Source organism: Podarcis filfolensis (genome assembly GCF_964270895.1).
Source record: "Podarcis filfolensis genome assembly, chromosome: 17".
NCBI lineage: Eukaryota > Metazoa > Chordata > Lepidosauria > Squamata > Lacertidae > Podarcis > Podarcis filfolensis.
In genome coordinates this window covers 20,298,405-20,314,638 of record NC_139621.1, presented here as the reverse complement: position 1 = coordinate 20,314,638, position 16,234 = coordinate 20,298,405, and the positions used below count along the sequence as shown (strand labels likewise).

The 16,234-nt window shown below is 44.6% G+C and overlaps 2 long non-coding RNA genes across 3 annotated transcripts in view; one reads left to right on the top strand and one right to left on the bottom strand.

Annotated features, from left to right (window-relative positions):
* LOC310753132 overlaps positions 1-16,234 on the top strand; it is a 63,418-nt gene that overhangs the window by 8,832 nt on the left and 38,352 nt on the right. The window lies entirely within an intron of this gene.
* On the bottom strand, positions 1,129-7,696 carry LOC310753102. The gene is made up of 3 exons (XR_014543184.1): positions 7,530-7,696; positions 2,563-2,645; positions 1,129-1,895 (listed from the first exon to the last, which is right to left on the bottom strand). It is a non-coding gene; the product is annotated as an uncharacterized lncRNA (long non-coding RNA).

The following is a 16,234-nucleotide window of genomic DNA, read 5'->3' as shown; positions in this document are numbered from 1 at the left end:
CAGCTCCCTTCACCTGCAGCCAGCATGGTAATGGTCAGGGATGAGGAGAGTTACAGTCCAGCAGTCCAACTTTAAGCTTTGTTTCCCTCTGTTTTAAAAAAAGCAGCTAGCCTCAGCTTAAATAGTCACAGAATCCATAGTATGCGCAAGTCCACCTCTTCACAATCTTGTTCCTTCATTGCTGTTCTGAAGACACAGTAGAGAGACTGTCTACACTGGCTGGCAGTGACTCTCAGGGGTTTCAGACTGAGGTCTCTCCCAGCCCTTCTTGGAGATGCTGGGAATTGGACCAAGGGCCTTCTGAATGCAAAGCAGATGGTCTACCAATGAGCTACGACCCTTGGACTACTGCAATGCCCTCTACGCAGGGCTACCTTTGAAGGTGACCCAGAAACTACAGCTAATCCAGAATGCGGCAGCTAGACTGGTGACTGGGAGTGGCTGCCGAGACCATGTAACACCGGTCCCGAAAGACCTACGTTGGCACCCAGTGCGTTTCCGAGCACAATTCAAAGTGTTGGTGCTGACCTTTAAGGCCCTAAACAGCCTCGGCCCAGTAGACCTGAAGGAACATCTCCACGCCCATCGTTCCCTCACTGTGAGAAGCCAAGTTACAGGGAACCAGGCAGAGGGCCTTCTCGGTAGTGACACCCGCCCTGTGGAACACCCTCCCACCAGATGTCAAAGAGATAAACAACTATCAGCCATTTAGAAGACATCTGAAGGCAGCCCTGTTCAGGGAAGTTTTTAACGTGTGACATTTTAATGTATTTTTAATCTTTGTTGGAAGCCTCTCAGAGTGGCTGGGGAAACCCAGCCAGATGGGCAGGGTACAAATAAATTATTATTATTATTATTATTATTATTATTATTATTATTATTATTATATATTCAACACAAGAAAACAGTTACAATTTGTTGTTGACAAAGGACAGCTGGACATATAAAGGGCCCCATTACCTTCAGTAGCTTAGGGCCTAATCAAACCTAAATCCGGCCCTGGTAAAGAGAATATGTTTCAGAACAGGATCCTACAGACGTTGGTTTTCTTGCCTCAGTTCAGCTGTTGTCTTCAAGTTTCTTTAGAGTTTGCCCGCTGCTTGTACTAATAAAACGGAATCAAGGTGCTTGTAAGGGAATGAGGCAAGCCTTTAATTCAGCAGGTTATAGGCCATAGTGAACTATGATGTGGACTTCGTTTCCAAGACACACATGATGGAAAACTGGGAAATATCGATGAACATGTCGTGAACCCAAGCAATGTTGACGTCCTGCATCAAAGGGATCCCACAGAAGAAACAGTTTGAACTGCGGTATTCATGACGAAGACAGTTTTTGGGAAGCAGAATTGCACAGCCATTGGAAGATAACTAGTCGCTATTGTAGAAACCAAGGCAGTAAATCCATTTTCCATTTCCTTTCTGGACCTACTAAAGCCGTCACTGACTTATCAGGTCACCAGGCTGGTCAAAAAAGGCATAACAGGTGCAGGAAGGCAGACATAAGTCAAGGTCTCTGGTAGCAGCATCACATAAGACCCTGACAGTCAGAGATTTGACAGAGCCCATCAACTTGTACTGGAAATAAGTGCAGTCCATCACAACCCCCAATTCAGCTGCAAAAAGTTTGCCTTTTCCCAAAGCCAGGCTAAAAAACATAACTGCAGCGTTCCAAGTATGTGGTTCTGACAAACACTTCCTTGATTTGAAGAACTTTGAGGACTGGCCTGCCTAATATCTCTCCTTTCTTTTTTTTGGGAGGTGTCTGGTTTTTCTCCTCCTTTAGAAAACACTGAAGACGCAATATGCGAAATGAGGAGCCCAGAAGAAAAGACTGCCTTCATCCTGGCGAAAACCTCACATGAATATGTACTGCCCGAGCCGTCGAGTTCAACACTAATGTTAAGATAAAAGGGAGAAAGAAAGAAGAAGCCATTTACCTGTCATTTAGACTGCTACATTTCCAGATCCTGTTAAACACAATAATTACACTGCAAATTGGCATTGAGCAACAAATGTAGCAAAATTGCAGAGCCCGACTTTTTATGGTCCTTCTCTTTTTTCCCCCCGCAGATTTTGTCTTCCTTACAATCGGTTTCCAGGATAATTGTGCCTCCCTTTGTTGAAAATGATGACTGTACTTACGTAGTGCCCTCAAGAAGGCGAAACTGCATGCCTCAGTGAATTCTATCATCATTTCACCCCCTAATGAGAGAGATTGTTTGCAGGCAGATGAAATTAAATTGTAAGCTCTATTGACTTCAACAACAGGTGCCATTTGTGAAGACCCAAAGGGAACTATTGAATTGTCAAAAAAGATTTAACTCTTCCCAGCACAGAGGCATCAGATAATATTTCCTTGGTGTTTGCACATCACAAGGCATTAGCTCACGTAAACATCCACCACTAATAGTGGAGGCAATCGCATCACTGGGAAAATGGCCAAAAAGGATTGAACCAACCGGGAACAGATTGTCTTCAGTTTCCTGATTTTCAAGTTGCAGCCATCAAGGAAGAACAGAATGAAACCGAGGAAGAAACAAGCTTAAAGCTTTTAACTTACCTAGGTCTAAGCCCCACTGAATTCAGCAGGACTTACTTCTGAGTAGGTCTGGTTAGGATTGTGCTGCAATTCATTCTTTCCAACTGTTTGAAAAGAAAACAGAAACTTGTGTGTCGAGGTCCCCAGGGCCACCCCAAATAACTCACACATCACACAGAAATTTTGTTTAAGGTTTTTGGCATAATTTTGGCCACAACTTTATTAAAATACAAAAATGTGAGTGGTTGCTTAGGCATTGGTTGCAACTATCTGTCCCCCCAGTGGGGGACAGACTGACATTCCGCACGCCTGCGAAAGTCAGAAAAGGGGAATACACTTGGGGGTAGCGACGGAGCAGGGAACCTGCCCTCAGCCCTCCCCAAATGCAACCAGGGGCTCTTGTATGGCCCTAGCCCCTTGACAGGGTTGGACGAATGCAATAGTGAGCCCCTGTATTCCTTTAACGGAATCCCTTGCAGCAGCAGCATTAGAGGGGCAGGCACAGCCAATCCATGTCCCTCAACCAACCAAACCATAAACCAATGCCTAACCACAACCTTACAAGTTGTGATGATTTGCTACGCAGTAGGCAAAAACCAAATGGCCCCAGCCAATCACCCAGATGGACAAAATTCCTACCGGGCCCCTGCCCCAAAAGCAGACGACCCCATGACAGGCACAGCGAGGTCAAAGCGAACAACCCTAAATATAGGGGGGGCGGGCAATCCGATGCACGGGCGAAAAGAGGAAGTTCTATGCCTCATGCAGGGAGTTTTAGCATTTCTGGCTGTCAATCATCAAATGGCAACGTTAACTTCTTCCCAACAAGGGAAGCCCAATCACAACAGTGGCCACGATCAATTAGCCCACCCCACAACTTTGGAGTGTCCTGTCTGCCTCCACCGCAACACGTGCTCTCCATGAAGGAGAACACACTTTAACTGTTGCTTTGGGCTGAGGAGGAGAGAAGGGGAAGGGATTTTCATTCAGGAAGAAAATGTAAGGAAATTCTTTTTAAAGGTTGACTCCAGGTATTGCCCATGTCAGATTTTTTTTTCTTGCAGAGAAGTTAAAGAGCATTGAAGACACTGTACAATCCCATCAATTGGTCAGGGACATTGAGAACTGTAGTCTAGCAACTTCTCGACAGCCACAGGCTCCCCATCTCTGACCTAGATACTGTATTCACTTCCAACCCACAATGCTTGAGATCATCCCATGAGATCTACGCGTTCTCAATTTGAGTTCCTGACAAAGTTTTTCCTCAACAGTCATTGACATATCAACCTTCCAACTACGATTTTCTAAAGTGTTCTTGGACTGTATCATCGTTCTTCAAAACTAATCAAACATGTACAGTACACAACCTTGCTTTCTTCATCCAACCCAAAGTCCAAGAAGAAACAAACTAGTCCTCTGAATGTTTTTCACTTCTTGTTAATTCCTGCCCTCGTCAGAGCATTGCAATCTTCCTGGAGAATCCTCCCCATTTTGGACATAATTTGATATTTGAGTGATGTGAAGAACAATTAAATACTTATGCATTACGTAACATCAAACGTCTCCTTTGAGATGAAGTATATGCAAATGATAATGTCTTATGGTCATGGTTAAAATTATTTAATTTCAACTTGAAAGTGGAGAGATTTTGCAACAGCATGATATATTTGATCCAATGAAATAATCAAACCAGTCTTGTATCACATTAGCAGCAATTTATCTCTCCTGCCAGAAGGGGAAAATATATTCCAGCTGCAATAAATGGATTTATGTCTCCCATAACTATTTCTTTCTGCTGAAATATTCCACATTCATTTATTTATGGAAAGTATTTTTACCCTGTTCTTCAGCCAAAAGGGCTTCCACAGTTGCTTAGGTATGATCAATAAAGACAAGACAGTCCTTGCCCATAGGCATGCCATCTAAAATACATGACACAAAAGGAAGAGGGGATGGCAAGGGGAGAAGAAAAAAGAAAACTCACACACCAATCCTTTAAAAATATTTCTTCTAATGACCATCTTGAAATACAGAGATGGTAGCTCTAAACATCAAACAGAAAGTGACAGCTGTAGCATCTCTGTGGGAGATGATTGTAGGGAATGTTTTCCTGTTCAAGTGTGACAACTCAAACTTTGGCTCCTCCTTCCCTCCCTCCCCCAATTTTACTCATTGGTAGTTATTACAGGCAAAATAGCTCACCTGCCTGCAGCTGAAGCTGGAAGAAAGCTCTTGAAGGAGCCATGATCACATGTCACATAGGACTCCTGCGACATATATCCAAAGATGTATGCCCGCAATACAAAAGCAGAGTCCAAGCAGAAGCTAGGCATTGGAGGTGTGGGTTTCTAAGCTACTTTATTATGTACAAAACAGAACAAAAGAAAACATGGCTCCTCTCTCCTTCTTCATCTCCGAGAGAACAGAAAAGCAATAGTACAACATAATGGAACAATGTAGCTCATGGGTAGGCAAACTAAGGCCCAGGGGCCGGATCCGGCCCAATCGCCTTCAAAATCTGGCCCGTGGACGGTCCAGGAATCAGCATGTTTTTACATGAGTAGAATGTGTGCATTTATTTAAAATGCATCTCTGGGTTATTTGTGGGGCCTGCCTGGTGTTTTTACATGAGTAGAATGTGTCCTTTTATTTAAAATGCATCTCTGGGTTATTTGTGGGGCATAGGAATTCGTTCATTTCCCCGCCCACACACAATATAGTCCGGCCCCCCTGCAAGGTCTGAGGGACAGTGGACCGGACCCCTGCTGAAAAAGTTTGCTGACCCCTGGTGTAACTGAACTTCCGTTCTCATGACTCCAACAGTATGGAATGTCAACACAGACATGTGATGAAAACAATCACACATCCTGCAACGGAGAGGAATGAAATCCCAACACTTTTTATGGTGCATTCATGATTACTTCTGCTCATGATACTGTCATGACATAGCCAATCCCCTTTCAAAACACTGTTTGTGCCTCCAAAAGTTTTGGGCTTTGTTTCCAATTAGGGCACTGCTGTGGATACACAAACTGATGGTCCGTCTCCAGGCACTGTGTTCAGGGTTCAGGCAAGGGATTCCCACACGGTGGGGTTAATAATAATAATAATTTATTACTTATACCCCGCCCATCTGGCTGGGTTTCTCCAGCCACTCTACAGAATATTAAAAACACAATAAAACATCAAACATTAAAAACTTCCCTAAACAGGGCTGCCTTCTGATGTCTTCTAAAAGTAAGATAGTTGTTTATTTCCTTGACATCTGATGGGAGGGCATTCCACAGGGTGGGTGCCACCACCGAGAAGGCCCTCTGCCTGGTTCCCTGTAACCTCACTTCTTGCAGTGAGGGAACCGCCAGAAGTCCCTTGGAGTTGGACCTTAGTGTCTGAGCTGAATGATGGGGGTGGAGACGCTCCTTCAGGTCTACTGGGCCAAGGTCAACTGAGTTGATGTTGCCAGCCTTCATGTCATGCTTGCAGACATCTTTGTGAATGAGACCCTGAGATGGAACTAATACAGAGCGGCCGAGAGTCTCCCACTACCTGCAGCTGGGCATCGAGCCAGCACTTGCAACACAGAAGAACCCAAGAAACTCCCGACAGGTATGTGAAACACCAGAATCAAACTGGGGACGTTAAAGGGAAAGGGACATGCCACCTAACTCCTCAAAATACAATTGTCTTCTGCATTTCCACTACATGGTGTGGTTCAACTTAGACCCTTATGGTTTTTTCTGCCCAAGCAACTGGGAAAGACCAGTTTCTTTCCACCCAGGCCCAAGCAGCTGGCCAAGTATAACTCACTCCTGGAAAGTAGTAAAAAGCTTTGTGCTTGCTGGTAACTAACAAAAGCCCTTTCTCCAGTAGCTGATCCTCAGATTCACTCCATTATTCACTGGCAGAAGGGTAGGGGGGATAGAATGGGGGGGAAATTTATGGCCTGCATTTGCACAAAAATCATGGTTTCCTAATGCAGGTTTAAATAGACTACCAGCGGGTTTTCTGCATAACAAGTTTTTTTTTTTTTTTTGCCATTTTTGTGTAGCAATGGTTGAGTATGTATGAGCACACACAGGAAGACAGAGCCTGGAGAGGCATGCCGGCATAGCTATTACAGGCATTGTCTCCTGCCTCCTGGGGACAGCCCAACCACCAAGTCACGCTCCTTGCAAATAGCAAGTAGGTTGCCTGCTACCTGGTGAGATAATGCCTGTTTCATTCGGGTAAGAAGAAGGAAAATGTGTTAATAACATCTCTGACATTTAATGATGTTTCTTTCGTTTCTTAACACATCATTGCACAGATATTGAATCCATTCATTTCGGTAATGGACTCGACTTCTGCAAAGTGTTCCTCCCCTTAAAATAAATAAATAGATGCAAACAACAAGGGGAGGGGGGAGCGGGTGCGAATTGCAACACAGGGCTCTTCTCTTGCCCTTCCACCCCACTGTACATGGCATTTGGCATTTGGCAAGCTGGGCTCTATTCCATTTGGTTCCCTCAGTCTCTGTGAAATATTGATTTCGCACCCCCTATATTGCTATCGTCTGGTTTTCAAATGGAACTGCGTGTATGTCAGACCCTTTCAGTTCAAAATAAACTATTTTCAATTGTACTGATGTAGCTGAAGTCCAGGAAAGAGGGGGGGGGGGAATCTTCAACGTGACACTTTCGCCACCCCCAGGCAAAATCATTCATCTTAGGGCAATGCAGGAACATGGGAATCTGCCTTATAATGAGCCAGACCATAATGAACCAGTTCATCTGGCTCCATGTTATTGTTATAAGAATTCTAAGGTCCCAAATATAAAACAAACGTTCATAAATGTACAAGGCAAACACAAACATAAGTATATAAACCACATGTCTGAAAAAATACAGGAGAGCAATCCTGAAGCCATTTTGACTCTCCCAGATTGACCTCAAATATTTCTCTGCAAGGAGGAAGGAAATGGGAAAGCCTCTTCATTGTCTTTTGCTTACCTGTTTTAAGAGCATATTTGTGTATGAATGGGCTGAGCTTGTGACCTGGAATCAGGAACTAAAGTATTTACCATCACAAAAGAATGGCCAGGCTGCCCAGGTAAAGCAATCAGTGACCATTAACAGATATCCTGGCAAACAGGATTTGGGCTGCAGACCACCTCCTGTGATGTAGACTGCCCCCTTCTGTGATGTATGTATGATGTTTTGGGGGTGGTCTTGGGCTACAGGGTGGGCAATTCAAAAGTCTATATAGGGCTGAAGATAGGAGTGCCTGGCGTGCTCTGGTTCATGGGGTCAGGAAGAGTCGAACACGACTAAACGACTAAACAACAACAATATAGGGGCTTGTGCACCATTGCTCTGGGTTCCTCCTCCCTCCTGCATATGGTGAGTGAGGACCCTGTTGTAACAGTTTAATAAAGATCAGGCTTACCAGCTGCTTTGCTTCTCAATATTCTGGTTGGCCTATGTTATTTTCTCCTACCGATAGGGAACCCACTTAAGGACTCTATATGGGCTCTTGGATACCCCATAAGGGAAAAAGAGCAGGTTTTTCTATAACATTATCTACACTGACTAGTGTCTGCCTAGTGTCAGAGGATGATCCCAGTCCTGGAGATGCCAAGAATTCGACCTTCTACATGCAAAAAAGATGCTTCACCTCACCCACAATTGTTTTGTTTGCAAAATCCTTTTTCCACCCTTGTGTGTATTGCAGATATTAACATTGTGCAGTTTGAAGTGACTGGGAGCGTAAGAACTGACTCTTTTTGGGAGAAATCATTGTCCAAATCATTGTCCGGACGCATAAAAATATTATTCAAACTGTTACCTGCAGAACTCTTCAAAAAAGTATCAAAGACGCATCCAAAATATCCATACAATGTCTTGTGCTGTCCAGCGCAGGCTCAGCATCTTAGAAATAAAAGAACTAAAAAAAAAAAAAACCCAACCTGTGTCTCTCTCCCCTATTCCAGGCTGTCTTAGTCTCCCCGAGGCTATGTAGCTTCTTTGACAGCTTTGTTCTCTGTTGCGTTCCAACAAAAACTAACAGCCCGCCACCCTTTCAATATGGCAAATTTGCAACTCAGTACCTTTGTCACCTGATCTAAGGTTACAACGCTCACATGTTAGCTAGTAGAAAACAATTGCTAATTAATTTTCAACTCAGCAAGAGCTCAGAGTCCACTTAGAAAACACTGTGGGGAAAACCCCAATGTTAGCAATACATATTTAGCCATTTTCCATTTTAAACCTTCATTAATACACACATTTTCCATTTCTATGTCAATGAAACCAATTATACTTAGCACTGTGAGTACAGCTTCACAGTCTGTGTGACATAAGGACCTGGTCTCCATTGTGAAGTCATGTTGCCATGTGCTTCCTCCATTGGCACCAAGGAGTTAAATACTGGAGCATTGTCTCTCTCCATGTTCTATGAGCTCAGAGATGTGTTTTATTAAGAAACAAGCTAACCAAAAACCTCTAAGGGGGGGCGTTATCCTGCAGTTCTTACCTGACCTTTAAGATTTTAAGTAAGCAATCATCTCTGGGAATGCTGATGTAATCCATATTTTATCTGCACATTAATCCTTGATTATACCTTATCAGATACCAGTTTAGGTCTTACACCTTTTCCTTCACATTCCTCCTCTCATTGTTGACCACCTCCAACCCAGGCAATAGACCAGATGTTATCTTCAACAGAGCTAAGCATCCTGAGGACCTTCAGTGAGCAATAAGAGGAAACATGAGAGAGTTCTGATCATATGGCACATGGTCCCATCCATTGTGCCTGAACATGTTCAGTATAGTTCTAGCACATTTTGTCAGATCCTGAGAGGTTTGCGCCAGAATACCTAGCCCCCCTTGCTACCAGTTGGTCCCAAATTCAGGTAGGTAGCCGTGTTGGTCTGACGCAGTCGAAATAAAAGAAGCTTATACCTAGAACAAACTTAGTTGGTCTCTAAGGTGCTACTGGACTACTTTTTTAATTTTTTATTTCGAGTTGGTGGCCAAAGGCGGCATAATTTTGGAGAAAATTTGGCCAGTGTAGAGCATCCGTATATAAGGAATAAATAGAACTAATTGATACAAAGGACGTACAAACAGAAGTAATAGCTAGAACTGAGAGTGCTCAGACAGAAGTAAAACATACCCAGAAGTGGCATATTTGGGGCAAAATTTGACCAATCTAATTATAATAAAAGACATTAAGACATAGATCTGATCATAGGAAGTGCAAGAAAACCTTTTCATTTGAGTGAAAATGGTAATGTGATCTTATATTCAATGGCTAACTGACAAAAAATAAATATTGAAAGAGATCAGTGGTGCTTATTTCCCTTTGCTGATGCACCCCCCAAAAAGGGCGCTTAATCACATTTTGAAACAAAAACGGAAACCCCACACCAAATATTTTGCATTTCCATCAGTGCAAGATTTGCCACTTATAAACTAGCTAGGAAATATATCCCAGAAATTCTGGCCAGATTCTGGTCCCTCAGATGATCACGCCAGCTGCCTTCAGAAGAATCCGACAATGAATATTGGCAGGTTGGGGAAGGAATGGTCTGTGGAATTTAAAAGCAATCTAATTTGGTCTAATGGTGAAAGCATCACCGATCTTATTTTAAAAGCCTGAATATAATGTGATGGGAGTGGGATTCCCAGAACCACTCCCTGTACAGTCTCCATGTAAACTAGAATAAAGATTAAACCTAACCATTTGGAGTGGGGTTGTGGAAATGAACCTGGATTCCCTGTTGCATCTATGAAACATCTGCATACTCACTGAAGAAACCAGGGAAGACTGTGTGCATATGGAACACCATATGTTCATCAGAGGCAGCTGACCACAGCCTTGAATAATATTTCAAATCCCACAGTCACCCCAACACAGCAAAGTACACCTGGGTACCAATGAAGCACCTCATCTATATCACAATGTCCATCAGACCCTGCTGAACATTTTGCTTGCACCTTTTAATTAGGGTTGCCTGTGGTCTAAACCACTGAGCTTGCTGATTGGAAGGTCGGCGGTTCGAATCCCTGCGATGGGGTGAGCTCCCATTGTTTGGTCCCAGCTCCTGCCAACCTGGCAGTTCAAAAGCACGTCAAAGTGCAAGTAGATAAATAGGTACCGCTCTGGCGGGAAGGTAAACGGTGTTTCCGTGCGCTGCTCTGGTTTCACCAGAAGCGGCTTAGTCATGCTGGCCACATGACCCGGAAAAACCGTCTGCGGACAAACGTCGGCTCCCTCGGCCAGTAAAGCGAGATGAGCACTGCAACCCTAGAGTCGTTCGCGACTGGACTTAACTGTCAGGTCTCCTTTACCTTTTTATACATCTGGGAATTCCTGGACATGTCCTCTTTTGGGGGTCCTACATGCCCATTCGGTGGGGGGGTATTTTACATTTTAAAGCAAATATCCTGCATGTTGAGGTTTGGGGTTTTAAAAAAAAAAGTGTGTAAAAAAGCTCAACAACTTTTTGGGTCTGGATTTTTACCTCTTAAAATATGGCAACCCTATTGTCAGGGGCTGGACTGAGGAGGAATGGTGGAGGCTGCCTCCCTTCTCCTGAACCAAATGGAGTTCGATCCTAGACCGCATGGCACAGATATCTAGCCACTTCCAGTTCCTCAGAATTTGCCGCCTGAGGCAGCTGCCTGACTCTGCCTCATGGAAGGGTCGGTCCTGCACTTCGCATTCCAGGCTGTGGAACGAGCCTGTATTGGAGTTACCAGCTCAAGGTCTTCATGGACCAAATATCCCTGACAACGGAAGCATAAACCAAGCTAAGAAAAGTGACAACTAGTTGTATGCACCAGAAATAACATTGCCACCATTGGTGAAGTGATAAAGGGAGGGTTTGTTTGTTTTTGTTTTTTTGGTGGTAAGGCATAGCTGGAGAGTCGCTGTTTCTATTTTGCTACCCTGGCTGGTGCACTGCTAGAGCTCAAGTCTTCTAAATGGCGCATCCCTGTTCCACCCTCACATTCATCTCAGAGGGAGAGGTGCTTCTCAGCACTTGCCCTCAATTTGGTTTTATCATCCTCATGCTGTCATCTTTGCACTATCAATAATTGATCTTACAGTATCAGATCATTTAGTGATTGCATTTTAACTTAGATTGCTAATCCAAAATACCTCCAAGCATTTAATTAAATTTTTCCCTTTTAAAGCAGTTGCTACATGGTGAGTTTTAATGATAGGCTCCTGCTCCTGATGAATGCATATTACTCTGGTTAGTGTTAATGAGGGTTGCCTGTACGGAACAAGAAAAAGCTATTCCCATTGGATGTTGCAGTTAAATAAACAATACTCAGGATATTTTCTCCTCGATTGTGCCTCGTCGGCTGGTTTTTCATTTCTGTTACCCATCCAGACATTCTCAGGGAAGGAAGAAGTGTTGCAGGAGGTCACAACACTTTGCTCACAGGACATCTGGGGGGAAGGGGAATACTGTTACAAAAGTTGGGTTCCTCCCCATCTATGTAGTGTGGTGGCAAAAGCCCATGGGATTCCAGACACTCACCCAGGGTCTGTGTTCCTTTGCAAAACTGAAGCGTGGTTGAGACTGTCATACCTGTAAGAAATATGGTTTATTCCCCTATTTACACCTTCAATCTGCATGGAGTCCAGATCTTACAGCATAGTTATTTTACGAGGGGCTTCTCTCCCACAGCAGTGTAGCCCTGGAGTCCAAGGCATCTGTCCCAACCAGCCTTCAGCCAGCCTGCCCAAGATGGATCCCAGTCTCTCTTCCTTCCCTTCTTCTTCCCAGAAACCCTTGTTCAGGACTCTCTTCCTATCACTTCCCACTCAGTTACCCTGACAACCTTCCAAACCCTCTCTCTGTTCACACCTCGGGGCAGGGAGAAAGGACAGTTCTCTTGCATTGCCAATGGCCCTCAAAGGCCCTGTATTGTTCCTTAATAGCCCTAGCTTGGCCAGGTCATTTTCCATAGGCCAGCTCAGGAATTCCTCTGCAGCTTGTATTTTTCCCTTCACATCCCAAATAATCAAAATCCTACATTTGTTGATTTCTAGGATTTAGGGGGAGTGGCGCTGTGGGTTAAACCACAGAGCCTAGGACTTGCCAATCAGAAGGTCAGAGGTTCGAATCCCCGCGACAGAGTGAGCTCCCGTTGTTTGGTCCCAGCTCCTGCCAACCTAGCAGTTCGAAAGCATGAAGTGTAAGTAGATAAATAGGTACCACTCCGGTGGGAAGGTAAACGTCGTTTCCGTGCACTGCTCTGGTTCGCCAGAAGCGGCTTAGTCATGCTGGCCACATGACCTGGAAGCTGTCTGCGGACAAACGCCGGCTCCCTTGGCCAATAAAGTGAGATGATCGCTGCAACCCCAGAGTCAGTCATAACTGGACCTAATGGTCAGGGGTCCCTTTACCTACCTCTCCCAAAGCTTTAACAATACCATGGTGAACATCCCGATGCATTTACACTTACTGTTTTCTTACTATTTAGTCACACGGTAAAAACGAGTCCACCTTGTGTAGAGAACACAAGACACCCATGGCTCCTTGCTCTTTGAACACAGATCCTCCTGCTGACATGAACTTTGAAAATGCACCTGTCCTGTACAAGTAAAAGTGAAGCAAGCCCCTACCCGCCGCAAAATCTATAACAATACACTGCATCTCTCTCAAACAGTACACACCCACCTTTTGTTTCTACGATCTTCCCCTGTGACTAAATTCCAGGGAACAATCAGAAGACGGAGATATTGAGACTTGGGACTCAGCTATATTAGTAAAAAAAACCAGCATTTTGAGTGTGTTATAAATATGCAAGACCGATGGCGCTGTAGAGCAGAAAACTTTTCCATGCGATTTTACATAGTTGTTTTTTCTTTTGTTATAGCGATTAAATTTCTGTCATTTATAGCATTGTCCCCCCCTCCCCCGGTGTGTAGATCCACCCTTAGGTGTGTCTGACTCTGAGGGCTTATCCACACTGTGCTTTCTAGGCAGAAGTCTGCATTTTCCTAGTCTCTCCCCCCCCCCTCTCTCTCTATATATATATATATTCAAAATTTCAAAAAGAAAAAAAACATTTTTACACACACACACACACACACACACTTGTTTACATTAAACCATAGTCCATATCAATATGTTTATGGGGTTCCCTGAACCCCTGGACTCCCCCCCCCAGCCCTCCCTTGGCTTCCAAAATTTATCTTCCATTTTTAACTGCATCTAATTGCATTTATCCAAATTATTGTACTTCATTTTTACCCTTTGTTATTTTAAATTACAAGTGCTACCTCAATCCCGCTAACGTTTTTAGATTTTTAGTGTTCTTTATATATTCTATAAAGTTATGTCATTCTCTATTAAATTTGTTACCTTCTTGGTGCCTGATCTTCCCGGTCAGCCTTGCCATCTCTGCATAGTCCATCATCTTCGTTATCCATTCTTCTTTCAATGGGGCTCTTTCTTCTTTTCATCCCTGGGCAAATAATATTCTTGCCGCTGTTGTCGCATACATAAACAGTACTTTCTTATCCTTTGGTAATTCGTCTCCTATTATATCTAATAAAAAGGCCTCTAGTTTTTTAACAAAAGTTATTTTAAACATTTTTTTTCAGTTCATTATAAATCATTTCCCATAAGGCCTTAGCTATTTTACAGGTCCACCACGTATGATGAAATGTACGCTCTTTAACTTTACACTTCCAACATATGTTGGTCGTGTTCTTATTGCATTTTCCCAGTCCATGTCCCAGCATTTCCCCTTCTCCCAGAAAAACCTTTTATTTATCATTGGATAATTGGATCATTGGATTTATTTATCATTGGATAAATAAAACGCAGATTGTCGTTTGATTCAGCAGTAAAGCATGCATTTTCGTGGACAACAGGAGGGCAGGAAGTACTCAGGCACAGAATGTCACTGTCCGGTTCACGGGCAATCGAAGTCCCGGCAGGGGACGTCAGGACCGGGGCCAAGATGGCGGGGTGGGAGAAGGAACAGGGGTCCAGAAGCCAGGAGTCAGGAAGCCAAGCGTCCAAGGGTCAGGAAGCAAAGAGTCACAAAGCCAGGGGTCCGAGAATCAAGAAGCAAGGAGTCAAGAAATCAAGAGCCTGAGGATCAAGAAGCAGGAAGTCAAGAAGTCAAGGTTCAAAGATCAGGAAGAAAGAAGCCAAACACAGCAAGGCAGGAAACGTGTTGCTGTGGCAAAGAGCCAAAGGGAAATGCTGACCTTATATCCCTTCCTGGCTCTTGCCACCAGGTGCCGTGAGTTACCAACTGGCCTCACCTGTGTGGCCACGCCTTGTCTCTTCAGAACAAACTTAGGAAGGCCCCAGTCCTGCAAAGTCCTGTTGGTCACAGGGCCTGGCTTCTACACGCATACCTGACAAGGAAAGCCTGAACCTGTTCCTTGAAATGCAGAGCGAAGGCTAAGTGTGGATGAGCTGAAACACATTCAAAGGTCATTTCATTGCTCAAAGAATTAAGGGCACTGAAGTTTGTGAAGGGTTTCTGGGAATTGGATGTCTGTGGAGGGCAAACGACAATGCCCAGAACTCTTGGAGAGGAGAGATGCACTTTGAATGTGCTTTAGGCAGTGGCGTAGCTATCCGCTTGGGTGCCCGGGGCGGCACATGCATCCTGCAGCTGGGGGTGGGGCAAGCTGCCCATGGGGGTGGGGGGCGCTGCATGGAGCCTCTCCGGTGCCTCCCCCTCAGCTGTAAGGCAGCTGAGGGAGAGGCAGTGGGCAGACACAAGCCCCACACTGCCATTTCAGGCAGTGCGGAGCCTGCAGGCGCCCAAGCCACCACGTCACTCCCAGGAGAGACGTGTGGCTCGGGCACACTGCAGGCCCTGTGGTAAGTGCTGGCCCCTGCAGTATGGCACCCAGTGCCAGCCATGTTTCATTACGTTTGTTGACTGAACTAAAAAGTTCTGTGAGCCCCATATTTTTTTAACTCGTATTTTTGTCATCCCCCTCAGTGATGACACCCGGGGCGCATTGCCTGCTCCCGCACCTCCTTTCCTCCACCACTGGCTTTAGGTACAGCATATGCACAGCTTAAGGAGGGAGGGAAGAGGGTAAAGAGAGAGAGGAGCAAGGAAAAGAAAGGAGCTTAGAGGGAATTGCATTTTTTTAATTCATCCTTGGTTCAGGGGTTATTGTAGAGCCAGAACAGTGAACCTAGAGCCCTCCAGATGTTGCTAGCCTCCCATTCTCATCCACCCTGGTCCCTGGCCATTCTGGCTTGGACAGGTAGGAGTTAGGTGGGGGGACAACATCTAGACAGCATCATGTTGGCTACAGGATTGCACATTCCACTGTATGGTAGAAGTGAGAGAGCGGAGGAAGAGGTTGACAGTTTTCTTGCAGATTTCTGCTGCAGCAAGAAAGCTTTCGCAGACACCTCCCCCCCCAATTCCTCTACATTTTAACGTGCATGAAGATCATTTGGAGGCATGAGTTCTGCTCTGCCTCCATTCATAATGGCCTGTCACTGCCTTCAGAATGCTAACTGTGATGATTGGACGCAAGAGGTGGGCGATTGAAAGGTTTGAGCGGGGGAATATGCAGAAAATGTTATATGTCAGAGAATGTATTAAGAAAGCCCAAGTTTTTTAAGGAAAGGCAAAAGATGAACGGGTTGCGGACGCTTCCTGGTTATGTGCTTTCCTGGAAAAGAAGCCAAAGTATACAAGTA